This window comes from Sparus aurata, chromosome 2 (assembly GCF_900880675.1).
Source record: "Sparus aurata chromosome 2, fSpaAur1.1, whole genome shotgun sequence".
NCBI classification, from domain to species: Eukaryota; Metazoa; Chordata; class Actinopteri; order Spariformes; family Sparidae; genus Sparus; species Sparus aurata.
In genome coordinates, this window is record NC_044188.1 from 18648085 (window position 1) to 18674779 (window position 26695).

Here is a 26695-nt window from a genome sequence, read left to right on the forward strand (position 1 = left end):
TGTGCTTATCATTAGGTTAGGTTCAGAAACAAAACATACACCTGGTTAGTGTCAGGAGAGGTTCTGTTTAGGCTTAAAACACAAGTTTTGGTCACCACAAACATAGCTAAAATGATATTCTGTGTCACACTGAGGAAATATATGGCAATATAAATATAACTGGTTCCATAATTACAAATGTTGAAACGCAGTCTTGAACTCTGGTCAGGGCCTTGGCAGCCTCCTCGCCTACCAGCTACCTAGGTCATAAACATGTAATGTCGATGCGATATGACACGTACAAATGTTAACTTACGTGTTTTGGGGTTTGCAGAAACATTAACTGCCACCATTTTATCCTGTAGTACCAACAGTTTAAGTTTTTGTTTAAGTGTGAGATTTTCCAAGACTTATACAGAGAAAACACAACTGAAACTCTTTGAAATTGGTGTTTTACATTTTAATTGGCATTACTACAACTATACATCATATATATAAACATTACATGAAAGTAAACCAGATCTCACAGCATTTGTTCAACGATATCTCCCAAGGATCGTAACAAACCATTTCATTGTCAGCTTCGTCAGAAATGCACATAATATTTGTACACCATTCTAGAATACACAGTTCCTTTCATTTGACAAAATAACGTCATCAGACATTGTTTATTAGTGGGGGAGTCTTCCCTGGATTCTCTAATATCAGATCTACAGTTTGTCTCAACTATAGCAGCTGCTGTCCTGGAATGTGTTTGTCAGTAAATCAGCCTGTGGCACAAAACTTTGGTTAAAGGATCATTTCACCTGGCAGTTACCTGAATCATTGCTCCCGCCTGCTCAGGAAATCATTTGCAGTTTAAAGTAGAGTGAACTGCGAAACAAAACAAACAGAATGTTCTGCAGCAGTGCAGAAAATACTGGAATCCATTATGCCCAGATTTGTGCAAAACATGGCCCTAACAACTCAACGTTCCCATGCAAACCTTTCTTTTTTTCTCCAAAGATAACTCAATATTCTTCAGCTCTGTTGCTCTGAAATAACATTAAAATATCTGACTGATCCTCTTGTCCACATTATTTTCTTTTGTCTAGCCTCACACAGACAGTCATTTGAGTCCAGTGTGCCCTCTCAGGCTCAAAATCAATTCAGCTCATGCGCCATGAAAAAACATGAGAATCCGTCTTAGCTTTGGCTGAAGATAACACAGTCGCCGGCTGGCCCCGGCTCAGGATGAACATTAGCCTGTCTTTGAACGCCGTTGTCTTGTTTTCTGTGTTTTTTCTCCAAGCCTGGGGCAGTGGATGGAGGTCCCAGGTGTACCCTGATGCACTTGTTTTTCCTCTGGCACTGAAGACTGTTTCCATAGCATACTGTCTGTGCACACGTTTGCTTATTTCCCTTGTAAAAGGATAAACCAAAATACAGGCATTACATGAAACACAAGTCATAAGTCAGTTAAAATTCCGTTTTTTTTAGACATCTGAGTTGAATGGTTAAAGTCAATGCTGTGTGTGTGTGCGTGTGCGTGTGCGTGTGCGCGTGTGCGTGTGCGTGTGCGTGTGTGTGTGTGTGTGTGTGTGTGTGTGTGTGTGTGTGTGTGTGTGTGTACATTGAGGAGGTGACTGAATGTCTGTTGGGACAGCAGATGGCCAGGACTTGCCCTCTAGGCTCTCTCCCGTCATTGGTCAGCTTGGCAGTGAGTTTCTCATGTCAAAACGTGTCTCGACCAAAAACTTGAGCTGCATGCAGTACACACAATAACATGTCTCCCGGGTTTCATCTGGTCTTTTAATATATACTGACATTTGAATTCTAAGTTAGAAAGATTTAATATTTGTACAAAATAAATGTCTTTCAGTTGATTCAGTCTAAAAATATTAGTTTTACCACTGGCCTTTGAAACCCCCACACTGGTTAACGTGGTACAAATGTGCCCTTGGAAAGGGTTTATAGGCTGAGTAGTTACCAACTGTGTCTGCAGTTGTTGATAAATAATTTGCGTTCTAGAAGAATAAGAAATCTTTATGAGGAACTTTAGCGTTTAATATCTAAATGGTAATAGTACAGTTATTAATGTTGGTAATAACTTGAAGAATAACTTCAACCAGTCGAAAGTTCAGTCATTATCTACTCGCCGCCCACAATTGGTTTAAAAGAGGTTGTTTAGTTTTTAAAGCAGAAATATTCACTGTAGCAGCTAAGCTAAAAGCGCACTACCCATCTCAAATGGATGGACAAGCTTGGCCATGCGTCAAGGGAGTAAATATCTTCTTTTAAATAATTTCAGGTCTCTTGGAGATGAGTAGATGACTGAATTTTCATTTTTGGGTGAACTTATCCTTTAATAAATGATAATACATGATAGTAGATTGATTGCTACATCATTATCTATGTAATCCGTGACAACCCATAAATCCTTTATAAATTTTTGCCCTATAACAAAGTGGATAAACGTCATTCAAAGGGGAACCCAGAGCTCGTTCTTATAAATGGCTTCTAAATTATATATAGAGCATTTGTCAATAATTTAACAACTACTGATAAATCTGTCAGTCACAGCTTATAAACTCTTAATAAAGGGGGCTTTAGTAGAAAATGTTGCCTTAAAACCCATATTAGGGAAGCAAGAAATTTGATTTTTTGCCGATATTTTGGTTGATTGCTGATATACACACATATTTCTTCCACCTAGTTGCAGAGAGCATCTGCCGTAGTGGAATCAACATCTATTGTGCCTACTCTTGTCATGATGGCTGACCGGTAGATGCTTTTCAAATATATATAAATCCTGGGCAAAACAGGAAAAGTACCTTGCCAACAGTTTGCATTGCATGTGCATAATTGAAGGATCATTTTATTGACCTGAATATTGGCAGAAGTGTTTATTTTGGGCCCATTTTATCTTATCCCTAACCAGTATCTAAGTAAACCTGAGCTTAACAGTTGCTAGATCATTTTGTTAGTGGCCCTTTTAAAGGCAGCCCAAAATGAACCAATAATATCTTAACTACTTTAAGGTATTTCAGTCATGTCGAGTGCTTTTTTGCACTGCTGTGGCTTCGACTGTCACGGTCTGACAGCAGACATCTGGCAAACCAAAGGTGGCTTATACTTGGTGCACACTTAAAACGGATTTAGCCCTACGAACTCAACTGTACCGTTATGAGATGTGACAGGAAGTAAATGTGCGAGTCACACCGATCTCAGCCCGCTGACGGTCGAATCTCCTGATGTGCGCTGAAAGATGGTGCAAAATTAAACTTATGAGGACAGAGCCAAGTAGCGCGTGTGTGTGTGTGGCGGGGCCGTTTATATCTGTATGACGAGAAAGAAAGAGTCCTAACTGTTTGATTCAACGCGGTTTCGTTTCATCCTCCGCACAACTTCATACACCGCTGAGGAGGAGCATTCACTGACTGATACGGTGGCCTGCTCACATTTTGTTGATTTGGTCTTTTTCTTCTGCCATGCAAGTAGTTAAAATGATCGAGTCAAAGGAAGGAAGAAAAAAAAAAGACAGAACTTGGGAAAAATGATGTGTCCCATATTCTTTTGTCTGGTGTTTCTGTGAAGTCTTTGTGCCCTGAAGCCACAACTCCACCACCTGGTCACTGCTTGTATTATCAAGCACACTGTACATCGTCCCCGACTGGAGGACAGGACGCCGTGAGTCTCAAGCCCTGCAGTACACACTCTGTTTTAGCGGTAAAGAAACTGACTCACAATTATCTGGTTCTAATCTGTATATGAATACATAAAGAACACCAAATCAAGTTATTTTTCCGATCTGCTGTGATGTGATATACAGCTGAGTGTGGACCGGCTGTTTTATTTTGAAAACTGACTGGATGCTGCGTACCCTTGGTGCGTCTGACTCCCTGCCCTGCTCAATCTGTTACAGCTTGATCCGGCTTCCATCAAAAATAGACCTGGCGGGTTATTCTAAGTGGAGCAGAGGAGCTGGTATGCTGCAGCACGTCTGGTGGAATCACAAAGCACGGGCTAGAACGACTGTGATCAACTCCGGCGTCTGTGTCGCAGCCAGAACACAACGCGGCCCGCGCCTGTTGGAATCGAGCTTTAAGGCATGTTGCATATGCATTACAGGTAACTGAAATATGAACAGTGCTGATTTGTTCCCGTTGCTGTTTTGTAACTCAGCGAAGCAACAGATAGAAATTGTGGAAATGCTTGAATACCCTGAACCTCCTGAGCGTTCTGAAAATAAACTGTGGCCATCGCAACCAGAGATATTTGTTAAACGTTTTCTAACAGGTTTGTCCAAAAGTCACCCGTCTAAACAAAACACTCGATGATAAGTCGACACTAAAACTAAGAACATACACACACAATGTAACAAGGGGTATTATATGCAATGATTATCAAAATTGGAACACTTCTTCTCACAAGCCAATATGTAAAATTGCGAAAGGTTAAGTGAGCGGTCAGAGTTTCTGGGGTCCTGAAGGTCTAACTGATTGTGTATGACAGTCTGCTTCAGCTCACAGGTGTATGTGTGTGTGTGCGTGTTTGTACAGTATATATAGATATAAATGCATTGTGCTATGTGAAAGGACAACAGAGAGTCGCGTGAATCCTCTTAGTACTATGTCTTTTCCGGCGTTAGCTTGTTGGTGGAGAAGAGGATGACGAGGATTAAGTGAAGATTCAGGCCAGTCCTCGCTGCTCGCACGTCAGCTGCATTTAGGCTCGCTCCTCCATTAGAGTGCTTCAACCTAAAGTCACATCCACAGTGACATGCAGCCTCGTCGGAAAGGCTGTAACCCAATCCCGGGGAGTTTTTTGTGTTGCCTTCACGACTTCCGAGACAGATGGCGAGGCCTCGCGCGGAGGTTTTGTGCCCTCTTTTTTCACACCTGATTCTTGTGCTCCTGTTGCGTGCCTTTGTGTTCAATGGAAGGCTGTCTCGATTTATGTGACACTGTCTCAGTCCCACGCTCTGCCCTCTCCGGTGCTGCTCCGTGCCTGGCTTACAGATCCAATCACAGAAACATGACAGCAGAAAATAGACCATTATTCTGCGGTAGCGACCTTCCACAAAGGGATCTCTGACGGCGTGCAGAGCTGCCGCACAGACTGAAAGACTAATACCTTCTGGTTCCATGTTTGGTTGTTTTTAACATCAATAAGGATGTAGAACAGACAGGATTACTGTTAGAAATTATAGTCTTTACAGCAGGTATTGTGGTCGAAAGCGTGGTAAAGATTATAGGAATGCAAGCTTAAACATGTCGTCATGCACAAAAACACTAACCGTAGGGCACAAATTCATACAAAAAACTTACATTTTGCAAAGTGTATTTCTATAATAAATGAGTGTGAGCAAATCTCCTTCTCTTAAGCTCTAAATTCTCTTGTATTAGGCACAGAAACCCACCTAGAGTGTCATATAATCCCCAGGATCTGCTTATGCGTGTGTGAGGAACAGGATATGATTACTGCCCCACCTGGCTGTTAGGCATAGGTGTCGTCAGTCGCGTCTCATAACCGACACCGTGTTCAGGTGGAGGTGTATATGTACACGAAGATGAGCAGCAGGAGGTTGAGCACGATGCCAATGACCCCCAGCACGGCCAGGAACCTCTCCTCTGGTGTGCTCAGGTGTGGACACGTGAGGTCCATGAAAAACCTTGTCAGTGACTGGACTAACTACAAAAAAGAGTGATTATTATTTGTATCGAGGGTGCTCAGGAGTTGATAGGCCTGCAAGTTTTTCCTACTACTAGCAAGTTAACTCAGTGGTGCCTTTTTTAGATAGATTTAACTTGCAGTGACAATATTTTCAGTCTCACTAAAGGAGCTCAGTTGCTGAGGGAAAAGAGAAGCCACACACATGTCAAACACGATTACAGTCAGATCAGAGAGCTATGCCGTCGTGGATCAGTATAAATACACAGATATATCAGCGTCACCAGACAGGAAACAGCAGTCTTTTGCGAGTGAAAATGTCTTGAAAAAGTGTAGACACAGTTTAAAAGTGAACGACGCCACCTGTAGCTCCCTCTCTGTGATTGGCAGCAGTCTTTAGCCAAGAGAGTGAAGCTGTCTCAAGGCTTAAGCAATCGAAGTGGGTGTAGATATACATTGGCTGCCATCCAGCTGAACATGCTGCCAATGATTCTCACATCTCCGAATACTCAAACCCTCTCAGTGCTTGAATACCTAAAGAGAAGAGTCGGTGACAGTCGCCAAAGTCTCTCGCTCACAGCAGGACCCTTAGGTGACGGAGGTGTAGATGTAGACAAATATGACCACTAAAAGATTGAGGATGGTTCCGATGATGCCAAGCACGGCTAGAATCCGCTCCTCGCGGTCGTTCCCGGAGTCGTCCTCTCTCGCATGAGCGCTGCAGACATAGCGGCCGCCGGGGACCATGGTTACCATCACAGAACCCCACCCCCACAGGGCGCGACGCCTGGATGTGATGGGGGGGAGGGTGGAGGACAGAGTTGAAATTAAAGAGAGGAGAGGGGCAAATGGAGATAAGAGGGAGACAGAAAAGAAACTGGTTAATTGTTTCTGACATAGAGTAGCTGAAAATTGGCGCTCTCATTCCCTAAAATATGAGAACACAAACGCACACACACTCTTTTTTATGACTGAAAACCTTTTTCCTGCATGCATTTGGGCATTGAATATTAATCACATAACTGCAAGAACTTTAAAACCAGTGAAGAATGAAATGAGATTTTGTCTTTGTTTGTCCTCCATTTTCCTCATTCTTCCAGAACTTTTTATCCTCTTTTCCCCTCTTCTTGGCGAACATCCTGTTTACTTTCGCTCTTTTCCTCCACTTCTCACCTCTGTTCACTACTTGTTTCTACTTTCACATCCCATTGACTCAAGACGAGGCCAACTTGACAAGATAGCATCCTACACAATGCCAACAGCCTGTGTTGTTTTTACATTCACACTCCTCAGAGTGTGACCTGCAGGCCAATGGCTGCGCTCAGATAGGCTTTGTGCAGCCCCCAAACATAGACATGAAAAGCATGCATTAAATCTTACAGTAATCATTTCATTTCAGCCCTTCCCTTTCAAAAGCCTAAATTCACTACTCTACTAATGCATCAAACAAGCAACGATACATAAATTCAGGGAAGTAGCATAAGAAGACAAGTTACCATTACTGTTGTGGATCTCTCGCAAGCTGTGCTAAAAAGTGAACAGTGTTCTACTTTTTTATTTATGTGTCCAGTTACTTTTGAGAAAAATGTAATTCTGGAAGGACCTGTGCAGTTCCCAGCTTCGCCAGCAGTCGTTGCAAACTTTCATTTGAGGACTATCTAGCAGAAAACGGTAAGTTACTTCAGAACAGGCTAGGAGATACTGCGTCAATGAGGGAGTGACCTGTTCATAAAAATCTGGGAATCAACATACTAACCACTGCCCCCATGAGTTGTTGATCTTGACTTTGTGTGTACCTCAAGTGAAACATAATACAGAGTAGTTACCAAGTAGACTAACGAATTACTGAATCAGTAGTCCTCAATTACAGTTATTCAATTATTACTCATTAACGAGTCATGAATCATCAAGTTGTTCCTGATTAATTCCTTACCTGCTCATCATTAACTACTTACATTTTGTGTACCTAAAGCATTGTTAGATAATATTAATTAAAAAAAAACTTTGATAATTTCATATTTTTTAATTGTTTTATTAATATAACTGCTCTGTGATGATCAAACTCAGCTTTTGATTGATTATGCTAACAAGCTAGTGCAATGACATTGAAAACTTGAATTGTTGCAGATGGTCAAGTTTTTTTTCTCTATTTTTCAATTATCTATTCTGGATATTTGCATAACCAGTATCCACACTGTGAAATCCTAAATGTTAACATCACCATCCACAAAAGGCACCGTCATTAGTTATTGGGGACAACTTCCTGACATCATCAATCCAGCTACCCATGCTGTTGTCACTGTCAGTAGATAGCAGCAGAGTCACTACACCTTTCCATCTCAGTAACTGGCTGCAGCATTACACAGTGGAATGCACAAATCATGTGCCAAATTTGTCTGTATGTTAGAAATGACCTCTAGTGGCCATAGTAAATATTATGGCAGCAAAGGAGGAAGTCAGACAAAGGAGTAGGGGAGACTGGGGTAAGTTGAACCACCCCTTGTTGCTGGGAAATGGTAAAAAAAACATTGATCATGTGACCAAATATTTAGGAGGAAGGCATAATTTCATGGATTCTGTGAAGGTAAGAAACACAGTGGTCAGACATTTATTTCCAAAAAAACATTTTTCACTCTTGAAAGTGAATTTAGTCTATCATAAGTTTAATGAGACTTGTGTTTAGACCAAAATAGATAATTTTAAATTTGTTTTGTAGATAAATTGTGGTATCTATGAGCTACAGGGTGGGGGGTAGTAGGGATACAGCTCAACTTACCCCATACACAGGGTAAGTTTTTCCACAAGACCACTTTTTTTGGACATGCTATATTATGGAAACAGTTATGCCTACACTCATTCTGTTTGTTTGAAGGGATGCACAACATCCTGAAATATATGTAGATATATTAGTTAGCAACAAAACTATGATTGCCTTGATGTAGTGATCCTAAATATGAAAAATGTCTCATCTTACCCCAGTCCCCCCTATAAAGTGTGACAATTCCACACAGGGTGGGATTTGGGACGAATGATTGATGTCATACAAGCTCAGGACTTTCACCCAGTAGACTGCTGTCAGTGTCCATTGTGAAGGCAAAGCCAAATTGTTTTAGTGCCTAAACCTCACCAAACGACTAACAAACTTACAGTCCTTAGGGTATGAGGAAGTATTGGGGAAAATGGATCCGCGCTTACTGTCGATGGACCAGAGGTGAAAGATAACATGAGCTTCCTGTGAATTCAATGCTTAAAGAATTTAAAATCAAAGTATGAGATCGATAATGAATTATGTGACAAATTTATGTGTTTTCCTGTGCGGCCCTCAATCATATTCTGGCTACTTCAGTTGGCACTCAGTCATCAAAGCGTTGCAACTTCTTTTCTCGTTCTGGTGTTAAAATCCCTCAGGGTCCTTCATCCGTCCCCCACTCGCCCTTCACTAAGCGTTAGCGCTGATGTGGGATCAATGGTGTCCGTTAAAAATGAATGAGGTCGGACGCTGATGAGGGAATTATCTGCAGTCCTCTGAGACAGTTTAGCAGCACAGAGAGACGGGGAGGCTGGGATGAGGACAGTGTGTGTGTGTGTGTGTGTGTGTGTGTGTGTGTGTGTGTGTGTGTGTGCCAAAATGAAAATGACTCCTGGGCTTAACACAGGAAGTGAGATTTCCACTACATTGAACTGTACAGTCAGTTAGGTCCACTGGTCAGTTATATCAGCAAATACAAATAAGAACAAGTAGCTTCAATAAAAGCACAAAATTATATACAGTATATAATTAAAATTGAACAGTTTTAGGATGTTTTGTTATGGTTGATCTCAACTTTTATCACAACTTGTTGACATCAAAGACTCTACCGTAAATACAACAAAGCAAAAAGATGAAGATGGATTCTGAAAACTTTCTCTCCTCTTGTCTCCTCTTCTTTTTCCTTCACTTGTTCCATTTTTTTTATTTTGTTGGTGCCAGGGGAAACCTTTCCACATCCAGCAGCTGTTCTGGCAGCCCATGGGTGTGTGTGTGTGTGTGTGTGTGTGTGTGTGTGTGTGTGTGTGTGAGTGTGTGTGCGCGTGCGCATGCATGTGTACGTAAAGTAAGGACAGGGACGAGGCACTATCTTTTGATGCAGCTTAGCCATTCAGCAGTGTAATGTCATTATTTCCAACCCAATTAGAGGGAATGCATGGCACACCTCAGGGCCATAAAGCGCACAGATAAAAGAGAAAGAAAACCGGGAAATGACAAAAAACGGGGAAGCCAAGATTTCGAAGTACAATAGATGAAAAGAAATACAAATCAGAGATTATTTGTTACACCAACACAGATGAGTTTTTTTCTGACAACATCCAGACATTTTGGCCTTGATTTGCCCATACAAGTGTTGACCTGAACAGGTGGTGTTGTTGTTTAAAGTGGCAGCAAAGCATTAAAGATGAGTAAACTATATACTGCAAAAAAATGAAAATGTATATGTCCACTTCATGGAGCTGTTAGATAGAACTGGCCACCTGTCAGTGTCTCATTTTATCCACCTGAATTTTCGGTCTATACAAGCTGTATTTACGCAGGTTTTATGTCACATAAATATTCTGTAATACTGTATGTGCAGTGAATTACATAGAAATACTCTCCCATGGTTTTGTCAAATGAAATACAGGCTATTATAGAAATGTGTTGTCTTTTACTACAAGTTAAGGCAGCTGTCCCAAATGTGCCAGTGATGTGCGTGTTACTAATGACACCTCTGATTCGTGATAAAAGGAAGTGTTTTCTTACATTTGATTTGTAGATGATGTATTGCAGTTTAGTACTTTAAGTTGTCAGAGTCACACAAAAGGGAACCCAAACATAGACAAAACCCAGGCTTGAATACACAGGGAATGATTAACTAATGGATCACTGGTGAGGAGCGAAAACAGGCAGGAAAATAGACAAAGAGAGGAAGTAGAAGGTGAAACATGATGCTTGGATGTCCCTACAAAATAAAACAGGAAATCAACAAACTAAACCACCCCAAACCATGATGTTGTAAGTTATCCTGTACTTTTTTGATAATGTTGGATTTTACTTGATTTTATGCATTCTATTTAGTTTTTATCTTTAATCTATTATAACTATTATTAGAGAGTTTCATTTCCCATCCGTTGTGAGCGTGTGTGTGTTTGTGTGTGTGTGTGTGTCTGTCTGTCTGTCTGTCTGTCTGTGTGTTTGTCTGTGTGTATGTGTCATGGCAATTTTGAGTATTTTCCTTGTTGGTAATATGTCTGTCCCACATTTGTTTTAATTTACTGTCCACTCTAGCGCCACAACCATGCAAGACACAGTCAGGAAACTCTACACCTGTGCAGCTGTGACCAAAATGAAGGTTGAATTCGAAGATGAGGTGGTCTCATATAATAACATAGGAATAACTCCTGAGTAATCAAGGGTCAGAACTGGAACATTCTGATGGGCACTGCAGCTGGTCTTATCCCACTGCAAGATGGTCTGTAGATTTTAGTATTATTAACAGGTTTTTTATTCTCCCTCTTATTTACAGTAATTATTGCAAGCCATCCTTATTTTTATGATTATTCTATTTTATTCATGTAAAGCAGATGTTTTTTTGTTGTAATGCACTTTGAGTTGAATTTCATATATGAAAGGTGCTATATCATTATTAATAGTATCAATATTAGTTTGGTATTTTGTTGCACTGAAGTACCAAAAATGTGTGCAAATAATGAAAATCTCAACTCCTAAGTGGTTTATGTTCTGATCTGACCTTCTTGGTGCTAAAGTTTACAAAACAAGTCAGTGTCCAGAGGGAGTGATTGTAGTGATATACAGTGAGTATACAGTGTGTGTTTAAGTATGTTTGGATATTTGTATGAGTGGCAGTGTCATATTAGTGTGTGCAGTCGAGAGTATAGCTTCTGAGTGTAGGGAAGAATGAAGGAGAAGAGGGTTGAGAGAGAAAGAGAGAGACAGTGAGAGCAGCGAGAGAGGGAGAGAAAAGAGAAAAAAAAACATACACATATACACATATAGATACGTATATACATATAGTTATACACACACACATTTGTACATGCATGCACACAAACACATATATAGACAGGGGGTGATTATAGTCATATTCAGTCATACTGCTATAGTATAATAATGATCATAATAATAATAATAATACAGATGATATAATAGTGTATCCTTCTGTTGGTATACACAGGATTTAGATCTGTCACAGTGTGTTCATTGTGCACGTGCATACAAGAAAACAGTCAGAGTGAGTCAGTGCTTGGTTCGCAGCCCCCCTCCACAGATAAAGAATAATCATGATTTATCACACATACATATGCTGCATATTTAAGCATGCACATTATTATGCCATAATGCATTCTGAGATATTCTCCTTCACCTCAACTCCATCCTTCCCCTCCCTTCAGGAACATGGAGACTTAATGAGACGCAGCAGCTCAAGCATTTAGTCATTCAAATTAATATTTGAATACGCCCATTGTGTTTCGGCCACTCAAGCCTCTGCATGACTGTAACAAAGCAGGAGGAGGAATCAGATGTGATTGTCTGACTTTTTAACCTTGTCAACTATACAAGCAAAAAGTTCATATAAACTACTAAATATGATTTATTATTCGTCACAAATCTTCGTCACAGTTAGTTTTTAAATTAAAGCTTGTGTTTGGCAATTCCAGCCTGAGGGATTAGTTCAAAAAGTTCTCCCTGCTGTGTCGGGCAGCTGTGTAATTAAACCTGCACGTTGCAAAAGCCGCACAAATATGATAGTCAACTTGTTTTGGAAGCGAAACATTGAGGACGCCATGCTGCGCAGGGACAAACGGCGAGCAACACAGGGGAATTCACTAATGGCTTCCCCCGCCGAATGAGCTCATACATAATATTCCCAACAATTGGTGCAGATAGATGCTCTGCTTATTTCACTGTCAAATTAATTCATGTAGGGTGTGATATAAATTCCCAGCGGGCGGTCCATCTGCGGTGCAGCGTGCATTACCGTGGGAGTCTGAGAGGTTACATTGCAATCCACAGCCAAGGTAATCTTGTGGAATCATCTAGAAGGGAAAGAGATGGTGAGATGCATATTTTAAATTACTCCATTAGAGATAAAAGAGATTGCTTAAGTAGAAGAGGAAGAAGTCTCTAATAAAGTAAAATAGTCCTGAAATAGCCTGAAACCACTTCTGTGTGCAGACATAACCACAAGGCGCTCTTGAAGGAATGTTTTCCCCGTCATTACACAGGTAGTGTTTCCTCTCCGCAAGCTTCAGGAACCAAATGTTCCCCTCTAGGCTTTTTAGAAAGCTTTCAATAGGTGGAGTCTGTTGAGGATGAGGCGTGATTGTATCTGACACAGGCTCATCACTTAGGATTTGAACTGCAGTATTACGTGAGGAAAATTGTTTTCCAGCAGCATTGCAGAGATGGAACAAAATTACAGTCTCTTACAGATGATACGGGGATTGGTTTAATCACAGGACTGAAGATTTGTGGAGGGACTGATAAAAATAGTTTTGCCTCGAGCCTTCATAAGTCTTTTCACGTGGCTTGATTACGAGACATGCTTTCTATCAAATGATCCATAACACATTAATGTCCACAGTGAAATTGTTCTGTTATTTACACTTATTTTTGTTTTGTTTTTTCAAGATATTCAAAACACATCGGGCCCGATAAATACGCAAAATCGAACATTTTCATGTCGCCGTGTGCAGCCATGTGACTTGAAAGTTTCCGCAAGCAAATTTTATGTTTCCACCCCTAACAGAAAAAAAGTTCTGTGGAGCTTTCCCTTATCGTACTAAAACCAGTTGTTAGTCATTAAAAATGCCTGAAAGGACCAGAGTGAGAGTGAGAGGTAAAGAGACAGAAACAGAGAGACTGAGCAGAGAGGTGACGAAGAGTATTGCGTGTTATGTGAGGTGAAAACCTTCAAAAATGTGTGCCTTCAGGCAGAAATCAAATTGTAACACAATATATAATAAGATAGAAAGCGTACCAGCAGACAGACAGACAGACAGTCAAGTGAAGTTTTACGGTGCAAATGTACTGATAGCATCTGAACCTTCATCTTAAAAATGCATTTAATCTCTGCATCCTCACCCTGCTGTTCTCTCTCTGACTTCATCTCATTGACAAAAGGAGTATACAGCATAAAAAGTACACATGCACTTGTGTGAACCTAGTTTGGCAACTGCTACAGTGTGGCTACAGTAGAACCAGCACTGGATGTCCCGAAAGTTTTTACTTGAACTGATTGGCAGTGACTCCAATGCTGTTAATGAGCAACCGAGAATGCATGAAGAGCTTTATCGTCTTCATCATCTCTAGGATGCTAATGATTCAGAGACCTTTAGTTTACTAATGTATGTGCCCGCTGGCCAGACTCAGCAACACGTCCGGGGAAGGTCTGTAATCCACAATCTTTATGCGTTATTGTCGAACGATTTAACATAAAATGAACATCAAACATGCGGGATGGTTAAATTACTTTCTCGTTGTAGGGCTGATGGTAGTTCTGATAAAAGCAAATTTCATTCTGTTTCCCCCTCGAGAGGACGTTTTGATGGCAATGAATCTCATTTCCTTTCCCACAGCCACCGGCTCGTCACCTGTGCCACACGGCCGGCAGCTGTTAGTTATCATCGAGCCAGCAGAAAGAAAGCATTTGAATGAATGTTTCATTGCTCATCCTCCTCCCCACATGTTCTTTCAGGAACACGATAACTGATTTGACTCACTGTCAGATGTGTCTGCGTGTAAACACAGTTACAGGGTATAAAATCTGGATGTCTATAACGTGGGCTCGAAAAAAATGCAGATAAATATTTGTACCTTTATCACTGAAGATATGGTTTGTAGCGTGTTACAAGCATAAATGCCATTTACAGCTATCTTTTATATTATGTGAACTGTAAGTATAACTCTGCTTTTGGCCAACAATTTTGCTGTGTTGTCAAAATCCCTGTCTCTATGGAAAACAAGAACTACAACCTCCAGACGATTTTAATGCCAGGGCTCCCCTCTCCACATGCAAAACAAGCTCCTATCATGGGTATATTTTTTCGTAGAGGTGCAATATGTCAGAATTCTTGTTCATAACACTGAAAAATGTACCCACATTATTAACCTACATGTATAAGGCGGCCAGAAGCATGACTCCATTGGGACGTCCACACTCAAACCTCAGTCACATAAGCATATTTGTTACTGTCTCTTCGGTAATGTGCACCCATGATCTTCTCTGACTCCCAAGCCTGTAATTTCTTGTGTTTGTTCTGACACCTCTGTAAGGTCTGCACTTGTTTCTCAAGGTCCACCTTTAGCTCGATATTTATTCTAATGAGGACATTCAGCTCCTGGCTTTTCTTATTCGTGTCTTCTTAAGCTCAACTTCCAAGCTCATGTGTTTCTCAGGACAAAAGCTCTATGCGTTGGAGACAGCACTTTCTCTCTTCCTTGCAGGACACAATTATTCTGTCCTTTTGCTCCTCCGGATCACTTAAGGATTCTGTTAGCACTTCTATCTGCCTCGTCGATGACATTGTCTTGATGACTGTGTGATTTCTGAACCTGTGCTCTGTGTATCACTTCTTTGGTGCAAGTCACTGTTTTCACTATTTTTTTTTTTCACTATTTTCTTGTAAGAGAGTAGGTCAAAGCCACCTCTGAGCGGTGACGTCTAGCGACTGTGTCCAACTCGTAACAAAAGACCCATCAAATACTCTACTCATGTCTGTGCAGGAGATGTTTTAAAAGTCAGTGTGTTCGGCTCCCCATACTTTTGTAGCTTTTAATTGAATCTCTTTAGTTTCTCTGGTCCTGTTTGTACTTTCATCTGCTTTGTTTTACTGTTTCATCGTGTTCACTTTCAGCTGTTTCTGGAGTCAGGCTTAGTTGCTGCTGGTAAAAAACAACGTCTCCTGTGATGCTGCCTCATAAGAAAAGTGTGTGATTGATGTAGGCACCTTCTTCCTTCAGCTGTGGACACTTTCAAGCGAAAAACAGGTCTAGACAACTCGTTCATAAGCACCAATGTTAATTTTGAGCCTAAAAGAGTTAGGTTTTGTGAATCGCTTTCATTTGCAAATTTTTGACACTACAACAATAAAATAGACGTGTACTCGTCTGGCTACTTCTCCTCTCACACAAATGTTACATGTACGCAATAGCAGTAAAAAAATAGCAGTCTGCTTTCTTTGAGTAAGCATTTTTAAGCTCTCTCCCCAACTCTCTCTCAATGATACAGCAATTTCACGCATTAGACTGATCCTCCAATCAGAGTGTTCCTCTCTTCTGATTGGAGGTCTGATGTTACGCTCTTTCTGTTCAGTTCAACTGTTAATTAATTCAAACCTTCATCTGCTCCAGGTTCAAACTCTCTCTGTTGGTCTGACACAGCACTTTCAAGCAATAGACTGATCCTCCAATCATGTTGTTCCTTGGTTCTGATTGGTGGACTGCTGTTAAGCTCTTTGTAGTGAGTTTAACCGCTTATAAAGTCAAACCTCGATCTGTTTCAGGTTGAATTTACATTTTAGTCATTTCTTCTCTCTCTCTCTTTCCCTCTACCACTTTTGTCATTCTCTTACACATACGGACACACTTTGCCTTTAATCAACTTAATATTGTCTCTCTCCGTCTCGTCCTGTCCTCATTGACTTTGTCCTGTTCCTTCATCCAGTTCCTTCATCCTCCCCGAATCCCCTTCATCTTCCACCTTTCCCCCATTATTTCACTTCTTCCTCTTTCTCGTTCTATCTGTACATCTTTAAATCTTCATTAACCTAGTCCACTTTAAAATTCTACCAAGAACATTGAGCCTTTTCAACTTATTGTTCATTTCTGCATTATAGTATTGAACATTTTCAGGAAACTCATTTGAACTTCCAGCTTTGACAGTATGATAGTTACCTCTCAGCTCTTAAAGCGATAGTTCGGTTTTTTTGAAGTGGGGTCATATAAAGTACATATCTATAGATCTGTTTCCTACCGTAATCACCGATCAGCGCAGCTTCAGTTTGGAGACGTAGAGAGCCGCTCCAGCCCAGAGGCTCAGCTTTGTACTGCAGTGAACGGGGTCCAGCAAAAAAGCGAAATTAACCACCTAAAACAAGGCTCACGTAATTTTTTTTTACATCAGTTCAAGTGTATGTTGTATAGGTAAAATTCACACTGCTTTACATTGCCATCTTTTCGCACTACATTTTCTCAATTGCAGAACCTCCGTATCCCTAAGCACTAGCGTAACTGGGCAACAGCTGATCTGCGAGCGGCGGAATACAGCGCAAGGCCCAGCTGCTGGACGAGAGGTTTACTTTCGATAAAAACGAAACTTAACTCTCCGTATCATTCCGCATTAGCGCTCATGCGTAGGGATACGGGGATTCTGCAGTTGAGAAAATGTAGTGCCAAAAGAAAGCGTGGTCTGACGGTGATGTAAAGCGGTGTGAATTTTACCTATACAATGTACACTTGACCTGATGTAAAAAACTTTTAGGTGAGCCTTGTTTTAGGTGGTTAATTTTGCTTTTTTGCTGGACCCCGTTCACTGCAGTACAAAGCTGAGCCTCTGGGCTGGAGCAGCTCTCTACTTTTCCAAACTGAAGCTGCGCTGATCGGTGATTACGGTAGGAAACACATTGACTATAGATATGTACTTTATATGACCCCACTTAAAAAAAACTAACTATCCCTTTAAAGCGATGCTTGTTCATCTCTTATCATATTGTGAAAAAAAGAAAAACCCACCACTCCTTGGGTCCTTGTTGCTTTGCCATGCCTCAACATAGACATGTGATTCAAAGTTTCTATGGGTCCCTTCTTTGTCAGTCATTTTGTCTCCCCCTCCTTCTTTCACTGACACACACTGCATGATGCCTATGAACATCAGTCATTGTCCAAGTCCGAAACTCCTTTTAAATATTAATGCTCCTTATTGTTGTCTGTACCAAGTAGATACTTGGTGGAAAATGAGTACAACAAAGTACTATTCAGTGTCAGTCTAATATCCATGCCTGCCAAAGCATTGGCTGATCTTTTTGTCCAACATTTCATATTCTTCTCTCCCTCTCTTACTGACACACACCGCTATGTCTATCGGTAGTTACTGACTTATAAAGTATCAGGCACTTGCACATTTTCCAGTTGTTTTTTGTGTTGCAGCAGATGATGGAGGTGATCTGAACTGTCAGGGGTCTGTTTATGAGACGGTGCAGATTAGTAGTCAGACCTTCTCTGCTTTTTTGATCAAAACCGGAGCACCCCAGGGCTGTGTGCTCAGCCCCCTCCTGTTCACAATGTCCACCTATGACTTCCAGACATCAAGTAAGCTTTATTGTGTTGTATGTGGAAGACACCACAATCATTAAACACACACTCACACACACACACACCACATTACAGATAACAATGACAGTTCATATTGGGAGGGCACACAGAGAAAAAAATACCTTTACCTTAAATGACTGAACCTTTAAATAGAATTACAAAGCTGAAAACACCCATTTAATGATGGTTTGAGCACACAGATGCCAGTCAGCTACCATGCAAGTTGCTGGTCTGACCATCGGGAGCAATTAGGGGTTTAGCGTCTTGCCCAAGGATGCTTTGACATGAGGACAGGCTCTGTGACTCTCATCTGTTTTTGCCCTTTTGTCTCCATAACAACAGCCTCGGAGACCTTGTTCAGACGCTGCGCTTTCCTCCAAACTCAGCAGGTTTTCTGTTATCGCCATTCCCTACAAACTCTTATCTTCCCAGTCTTCCATTCAGTGCAAGTTAATCTGTGTTGGGGTGTCCCTATGGGGGTCTTATGGGGGATTTTAAGCCGCTAACCATATAATCGCAATTCCAGGAGTCCAGCTGGAGACCTCTGCTGCATCCCCCACCTCCGCTCATCTCTCTGTTCATTTCCTGTCTGTTCACTATCTAATAAAAGCAAGAAATGCCTTCGAGTACTTATAAATAAAAGTAATCTAGCTCATATCTCTGCCTGTCACAGGCAGGAAAATAACCACCAGCTGTCACTTAGACTATTGACACTTTAAAATAACCACAAATGATGCCTGCTATAGAGTGAAATGCAGGTAGATGAGAGGGGACAACTTTCGCTGGATACTTTGACCCCTCTAACCCAAACGATTCTCCGGGGCATCTGATTATTGGTAAGTAAGACATAATACTAATAATGTCAAATGCAATCCAAACAAATTGAGATCTATGTGGCGCACTTTGTCTATCGGGTAGTGAGCAGTGAGCCGAGGAACAGCAGTATAGATTGGAGTTATTGATCGGTAGAGTTATTGACTCCACTGAAAGTCTCAATCAATTGTCTCACAGCTTCAGTGTTGGCAACAATACAGACTATCTGTTCAGTGTAGGCGGTGATCAATTATACAAACACGTATAAACACATAAACACATAAAGGCAGCGTGTGGGGGCTGAGATTAAGCTGTTAAGACCAACTGTGTGCTGCCAAAAGATATCTCGGTCCTCGAGGGCTACAGGTTAATACACACATGCTGTATGATGTATTCACAAAGCCTCTTGTTTCTGTTTCTCACAGAGACACACAATGAGCTGATGCACACAATGATGTTGTCCGTATGACACTTGAACGTTCTACAGCCTCATTATGAGGTCGGCCGGGCCAGCGCTGCTAGAGAATAAGAGGGCCGGCAGCCAAGAAGCGGCTGTCACTTCGCCTCAGCCGCGGCCCCGCTTCCTCCTCGTTTGTGCACGTGTGTTTTCATATAGTCTGTGTGTCGACGTGTGTGTGAGGAAGAGCCAGAGAGGCGAAGAGAGCGTGAGCATGCTTTACTGTAAGATGGAGTGGCTCCATGATGTGATGTTTTCATGAGCATGATGGGGAATATGTGACCAAAGTGTGTGTGCAGATCATTGGAACAACAGGGATGGCATTTTTAACACAAAGCATTACGCGCTCGATAAACTACATCGTTGTCTGAAGCTTTGATAGGTTCCCAGCTGTGAAACTCGCAAAACAACAAGAAAGTAAAGCGTTGCCCTGCAGGATGTGATGCGCTCGCTGCTGTGATATCAAACACATTTCTCATACAAGCCACAAGCACCGAGCCGAACAGAAACATTCACAACAAGTAAGAGCCGTCCTCCCGATCATCCAGAGGCATGAGAGGCATCTGTCATCTCGGATTTCAGCTTCAGACATCACATCTCATGGAATCATGAATTTGTTCAGATGACTATTTTCATCATCATTTTATCAGCTGTTTATTTTGACCGATAATCAATGAATCGCTTAGTCTGTTAAATGCAACAAAAAAAAAGGTAAAAAGTGCTCATCACAATTTCCCAGAACCCAGAGTGACATCTCAAAATTGCCTTCTTTTGTTGATGCTTCATATAAAAAAATCACAATTTGAAATAAATAAATAAATAAAAATAATTTAGGATGCTGGAACCAGCAAGTGTTGGTCATTTTTTCTTGAAAAAAAATCACTGGAACGAAAAAACAATCATCGAAATATTTAGCTCGTAATTTTGTTTCGAGTTGCAGCGCTGCATCATATATATTTCTCGCGCACACACGAGCATCAGGCTGAACAGAAACACAGTTTGCCTGACAACTAATTCACAACGAGTAAAAGCCTTACTCCATCCAGAGGACTGAGAGGTGTCAGCCCTCTCTGATTTTAGCCCCTGACTTCATGTCTCATGGAGCGAGAGTGTTGTCTAGTTTTTCTTGTCCACATATTGAAAAGCCATTTGTTCACTCAGGCTGCGACTAACAATTATTTTCACAGTTGATTAGTCTTAAGTCTATCAAAAGTCCAACCAAGAGTCTGAAGCCTAAAGACTCTTCATTAATGACAGTGAGCAGCAAATTTTTTCTTCGACAGATCATTTTAATCAAACGATTCCAGCAGCTCTAACGTTGACATGCTTTGCAGAACAGGTACAGCAGTGCGTTCTCTGGCCATTAAATATTATAATGTGATTTAACTACTAACGTCTGTTAATGTTTTCACATTATTACACAGAAACTGCTGATGGAAACAGAGAGATACATTCTTGATTGCAGCGTGCAGGGCTATAACACGCTACTAAAACAAATGTGTGTATATTGACGTCAACACTGTACGCAGCCTGTGTGGCGTCTTGGTGTACGGGGTTGGCTCAGTTCACATTCAGGTGCCAGGCTGGATGTCACATGACTCACTGGCCACCGTGTCATGTGACCCACATTAATTTGTGTGTAACAGTGGATGGAGACATTATGTGACCCCACTGGACCTGCAGATCACATGACCTACATCCAATACCTGTCTTAATAGTCTGAGTCCTCTGATGGACCCCTCACCTCTGACCTTGGCCAACCTCCTGAGGGAAAGCGATGCTCATTGGTGGACACACACATACACACACCCACGGACACTCACCATGAAAGTGTAAATGTAGAGACGTGTACTCACCACACATTGCACCAGGGGGGCAGCCGAAAGCTCCTCTCTTTCTTCTCTTTATCCGAGCATGTTGTCAGTTTTTTCTTCTCCACCGTCCTGCTGGTTTCTCTCGCCTCCTCCTTCTCCTCCTCCTCCTCCTCCTCCTCCTCCTCCTTCTCCTTCTTCTCCCCCTCCCTGTCCCCCGTCTCACCACTGCTGTTCAGGTCCAGCTCTGTCGCTGGTGGGGAGAATCCAGTCGACACACACACAAACACACACACACACACACACACACACACACACAGAGCTTGGGGCGATGCTTTGAAAACACACTCAGACACAGCTGGGTTCAAAGCTCTGCACACACACACAGCGAAGCTCCTCGACAGCCGTTACGCCCCCACGCAGCCACACACACACACAAACATGCAGCCGGTCTGTTCGCAGCTGAATGGAGACCGTGGCATTGTGTCTCTCTGCGTTATTTTCTGAGGGAAGTCTTTCTTGGCGACATCAAGTTGGAGAATCACCCATCGCAAAAACCAAAGTGTGGATCCCGGTCCAGTTCTCGTTGACGCACGTCAAAGCATTTCTCCACATTTATATCTCCTCGAGCCACAACAACAATCCTCCGGGGGCTCTCTGTAACGAGGACATTTTTAGAGCTAGTTGGAACAGTTCCAATCAGTCCAGGACAGAAATAAAAACAGGAAACATTTATGAATGCCTCAGCAGCGTCTGGCTTCTTTCATCTGGCTGTCTGCGCCTCAGAGTGCCTGTCAGTGCGGAGACAGCATGTCATCCAAAGCAGAAATCTGTATCACCGGCCAGGTTCTTGATCTCACAGAAAGGTCCAGTTCTTCGTCACTCTTCCCAGGAAACTGCAGAGCTGGCTGATAAAGGAGTCAAAGAAATCCTCCTGGCTAATTTGTGTGCCTTGTCTAAATTTGTAGCAACATCTCGACTTAAGCACACTTGGCTTCAGTCATCTGACGCACTTAACAGCTTGTCTGTTCCTGTGTAAAAATGCCTCAGAATAAAAAATCAGCTGTGTTTCCTCCTTCTGTATTTCCGCCCTCTGCGGTGCAAGGAGCGAGCTCTTCGCAGAGTGGCCTGTCAGCATCAATATTTAACAGGAACTCCTTGCTGTGTTGCTGTCACGGCTAAAGTTTTCCATGTCCCTGTCGCTGCGCGTTGACATGTTCTCTGCTCCTCAGTGTTCGTCTCTCGGACGTTAAGTGTTCCTCTGATCTGGCCTGATTTCTTCCTTACCGCGCTCTTCCTTTTTTCACACCTCTACGGTCCACCATCCTCCTTCTTCTCCTTGGTCAACCTTCTTGAAGCTCGTCCTCCCACAGTCATGTTCCCGCCCAGTGGCAAGAAGCACTCACTCACTTTTTTTCTTTTTTTTGTCCTTGTAGCTACTGTAGCAGTTTTTCATTAAGCCTGTCCTTCACGGCTTCCTATCCACTGTCCACCCCCTGCAGCAAACCTTCATTCAACCTTCCCTCAACACCCCTCCGTCACACCAAACCTTCCACTTTCTGAACTCAACCTCTTTCTCGCCTTCCCGTCCCTCTGGCGAGCTGATTCACTCGGCCTATTTCTCACTCTCACTCATCCTGTCATCCCTCTGTTTAATGACTGCTCAATTCTGCTCGAGTCCTCTCTGATTTCCCCCCTATATTGCTCTTATTGTTTCTCTAACTCCCTCCACCTCTCCTCTTGCATGCAGAACACACAGTATTCTAGCTGCTGTGCTCTGACTCATGCTGCTCTCTCCTCCCTCTTCCTTCCAGAAGCTTGCAAATGTTCCTCTGTTTTCTCTCCAACCACACCTCAGGATCCGTTCAGGATTCTTTCTCAAATCTACGAGAAAAGATGGAGGGACAGTCAAGGCAGAAAGAGAGAGACTCACTTCCCCTCTACCGAGGCAGGACTCTGCGTTCTTGCGAGCTGCTCGCAGTCTTGATTACAGGTGGTTTCAGGTGTCTGTGGTCATGGATGCAAGTTTACCCCCTTTATTTTCCTCCCCTCTCTTTCTGCTGCTCCCTCCACAAGCGTTTGTCACAATCTGGAGAGAAGACAGAAAGAGACAAGGGAAATGCTAAAGCAGCAGTAAACGTTTCCCTGAAAACGCAGTAGAGTACAGTAGAGAGGGACAGAAGAAGGATATGAGGAGATGGATAAAAAAGAAAAAGATGCCCTCAGGATGTGTGGAAGTGACAGCAAAGGAGATATGGAGGGAGAGGAGGAGGAGGAGGAGGAGATGATGGGGGAGGTTGTGGAGAAGAGAAGCTTGTGTGGGTGGGCGGAATGGGGAGATGATTGTTAGATGGATATGGAGTGAAGTGAGAGGAGGAGCTTGGCGAAGAAGGGGGGAATAAAGAGATGGAGGAGAAGGATTGACATGTGCATGGATTTAGGACGTGGTCGACTGCTCTTCTGTGGTGACATCCAGGAAATGTTTGATGCAGCTGTTGTGGAAGAAGAAAGGCCTCTCCCAGCATCTGATCACTCACAGCTATCAGTATTTCAAACATCTCCAATCAATATTTTGGAATAGGTTGATCGTTGTTTGATATTGTTTACCTGTGTGGGAATCCTGTCGTCGCCTCTCCTTTTCTCCTAATTTCTACCTTTCTCATCGATTCTGTCCATCCCTCTGTCTGCTCCAGCAGTCTCAGTCTGTGCTATCACTGAAATGCAGCATCCCTCATCCCTCCTCCTCCTCCTCCCTCTGTCTCTCCCACAGTGTTTCCCTCATTTTCCTCCCTCCCTCTCCCCACCTCCTCTCCCCACTTCTCTCTATATTTGTCCATCTCCCCCTCCATCTCCTCTCCTCCTTCTTCTCCCTCCTCACCCTCTGTCTCTGCCTAGCCCCCATATTCCATCCCCACCTCTCCTCTCTTCTCTCCCCACCTCCCACACTCTCTCTCTCTTTTGCTTCTTTCACCCCTCGCTCACTGAGAGAAGCTTCGAGAACCCAGTGGACTTGGCTCTCAGGACATGTGAAATCCATTCATAACCCCGCCACATGAATAATACACTAACAATGCATTCATATTTTCTCACGTGTATGCATGTGTGGAAAAACGCATGCGCGCACACACACACACGCACACACACAAACACACACACCGTCCCTCTCCCTCTCTCTCCATCTGGCAGACAGAAAAGAAAGACACGTCCTGCCGAAACATAAGCACACATCGAGGTTTGTGTTATGCATGCATACCTGAGCAGGGTGCACAGTGCAGCCACACAACACACAATATGAAACACAACACACTGAGGGGACAGTGAAAGAGACCACAGCTGCAAATCAAATGAAAGATTAAACAGAGAATATACATCATATGTCAAGAGTGTTTATGTAACCGCGGCCGCGCACAAATGTACATGTTGGAAAAAGAACACTTTCATCCAAAATGGAAATTGAGTTTGACAAATGGCGACCGAGTCGCTGAACAAATAAATGAAACATCAGACCCATTAGGTTTGTGTGAGCAGGGATGGAGAGAAAGAGGGAGAGAAGCGCCGGCAGAGAGCGAGATAGAGTCCGGATGTGTCTTGCCACACATTGAACATTTGTGCATACATGTGTGAACTATGACATGTCTATCAGATTGTCCTTTGTGCGTGTGTAGCTGGTTAGCACTGTCCTTTTGGCCTCTAGCATCACCCTCTGCCACCATCTGTGCTGCCAGCCAGATGGGAAGGGTGTGTGTCTGCACGAAATGTTTGTGTGTGTGAAGAGTGTGAGACATTTGTTTGGGTGAACTGGCTAACGAAGATCATCAAGGCTGATTCTAGAAATTATGTTTCTGGATTTCCTTCCCTCGAAGGTTTATGGATAAGTACTCGTCCAGGTCTTAGAGTCTTAGAGTCTCAGATTCATCCTATTATTTCGAACTCCAGTTGTCTTTGATTCATTGTTTCTTGATGCGTTTAAATATAATGTCGATATATATTTAAAAGACAGTTTCATTATTCTATATTTTTTTGCTTTTTGTCTCCCAAATGTCATTATCCTATTAGCTACTCAAAATAGTATTGTTGGCCAACTTAATTAGCATCACTTAAGTTAGCATCACCCTGGTTCCCTCAACAAAAAGCCTATGAGATTTTTTTTCATTAGATTTTGGATTGTTGAAAAATCTGGGGCAAACTCAAGTTTATGATACTTACATGTTTTGTTCTGCAGGGTAATCTTCACAGATGAACACTTTCAGGGTATTGAGGTAATGTCACCATTTGTGGCTGCGGAGGATCATATTACGGTACAATGTTACGATTATATAATGTTACTGTTCACACACCTAGTTTACAGATGATCTGATTCTACATCTAGCTTTGGCTGCTAATGGTAATTTTGTTACAAAAAACAAAGTTATCGACGCAATGTCTTAAGCATGAGCCAACAACAAGTTATAGTTCAGTAGCAAGACAGACATAAAATGGTACATTATAAGTCAGTTGCAGGTTATACAGATGCTGCCTCTGCTGTGCCACCAGACTACAGCGCAGCTTCTTTCCTCAGACTGCTAGACACTACAATTTATCCTTATGGAAACTGTTTGGATTTTAGTATTCATTATTTTGCATTAAATAGTCAGTCTTCTCATTGATGGACTGGATATAGGTATCAGTATTACACTGAGGCTTTTTCATGGTTGGCTAAAAACTCCTTGTAGTACATTTAAGCTACACAGATTTACAGCAGAGGCGCATGCTGACAAATCTGATTGTGTTGTCTGGAATGTCAAGCAGCGGTGAAGTGATGAGACCTTTTTATTTTTGTATGATTACATTTTCCTTGTATTTCTTTTCAGTCGACATCCAAATAGCAGTAGATCAATAAAGACCAGAGACTCGAAGATTCAATCACCGTTTTGACATGTGATGATAAATTCAGCAAACATACTATAGTCCAGTCAAGATTCATTCAAAGAACTGCCAGTATCTGATGTTTTCTGTGTATCTTGTACCACAAATTTGATTTGTTGCTAAACATATGCTTTGTGAGTCATCTCTTACGATGCCTACAGGATACTGATACTCTCAAGTGTTTGTGCTCTTGACATGCAAGTGAATTTGGCAGCACGGACAGAGAGACTGGAAGTGAGCCATATGTCTCTGCTTTGCTTTGCCACAAATGTTTTGCTTCCACTCTTCTTTCCTTCCAGCGCAAGACAGTGTCTTTGGAGTGCCAATATTCTGCCTGGCCTGGAGGTTTTCACTGCACTTTTTAGTCTCGACTCTATGAGCTTGACTCCAGTTAGAAAATACTGGCTCCAGTAAGGATATGGCATTGGACTGACTGTTATAAACCTTATTTCATGCAGTTTATTTTGCAGTTGTTTATCTCTGTTTTTCACAATAAATCTGAGACACATTTGAGTGTGGAGACAGGAAGAATCAGCTGGAAAGATGTGTGGGCAATGAGAGTGAGGCAAATGAGCTTTAAGTCCTTCCAACACCAGTAAGCCTTCATCTGTGGCCGGGTGAGGATCCTTCCGTAGCCAGCTTCCTTCAAAGACTCGCACAGTGACAAGGACATTAGTCTTGGCTTCATTTCTAATTCCGGAGGAGCCTTGCCTCCACCCTGGTAAACAAACA

General features: G+C 42.2%; 1 long non-coding RNA gene across 1 annotated transcript; it reads right to left on the reverse strand.

Moving 5' to 3' along the window:
* Positions 1–417: 417 nt before the first annotated feature.
* LOC115574703 (uncharacterized) lies at positions 418–23822 on the reverse strand. Its single transcript, XR_003982563.1, has 3 exons — positions 23666–23822; positions 21104–23147; positions 418–6418 (listed from the first exon to the last, which is right to left on the reverse strand). It is a non-coding gene; the product is annotated as an uncharacterized LOC115574703 (long non-coding RNA).
* Positions 23823–26695: the final 2873 nt, after the last annotated feature.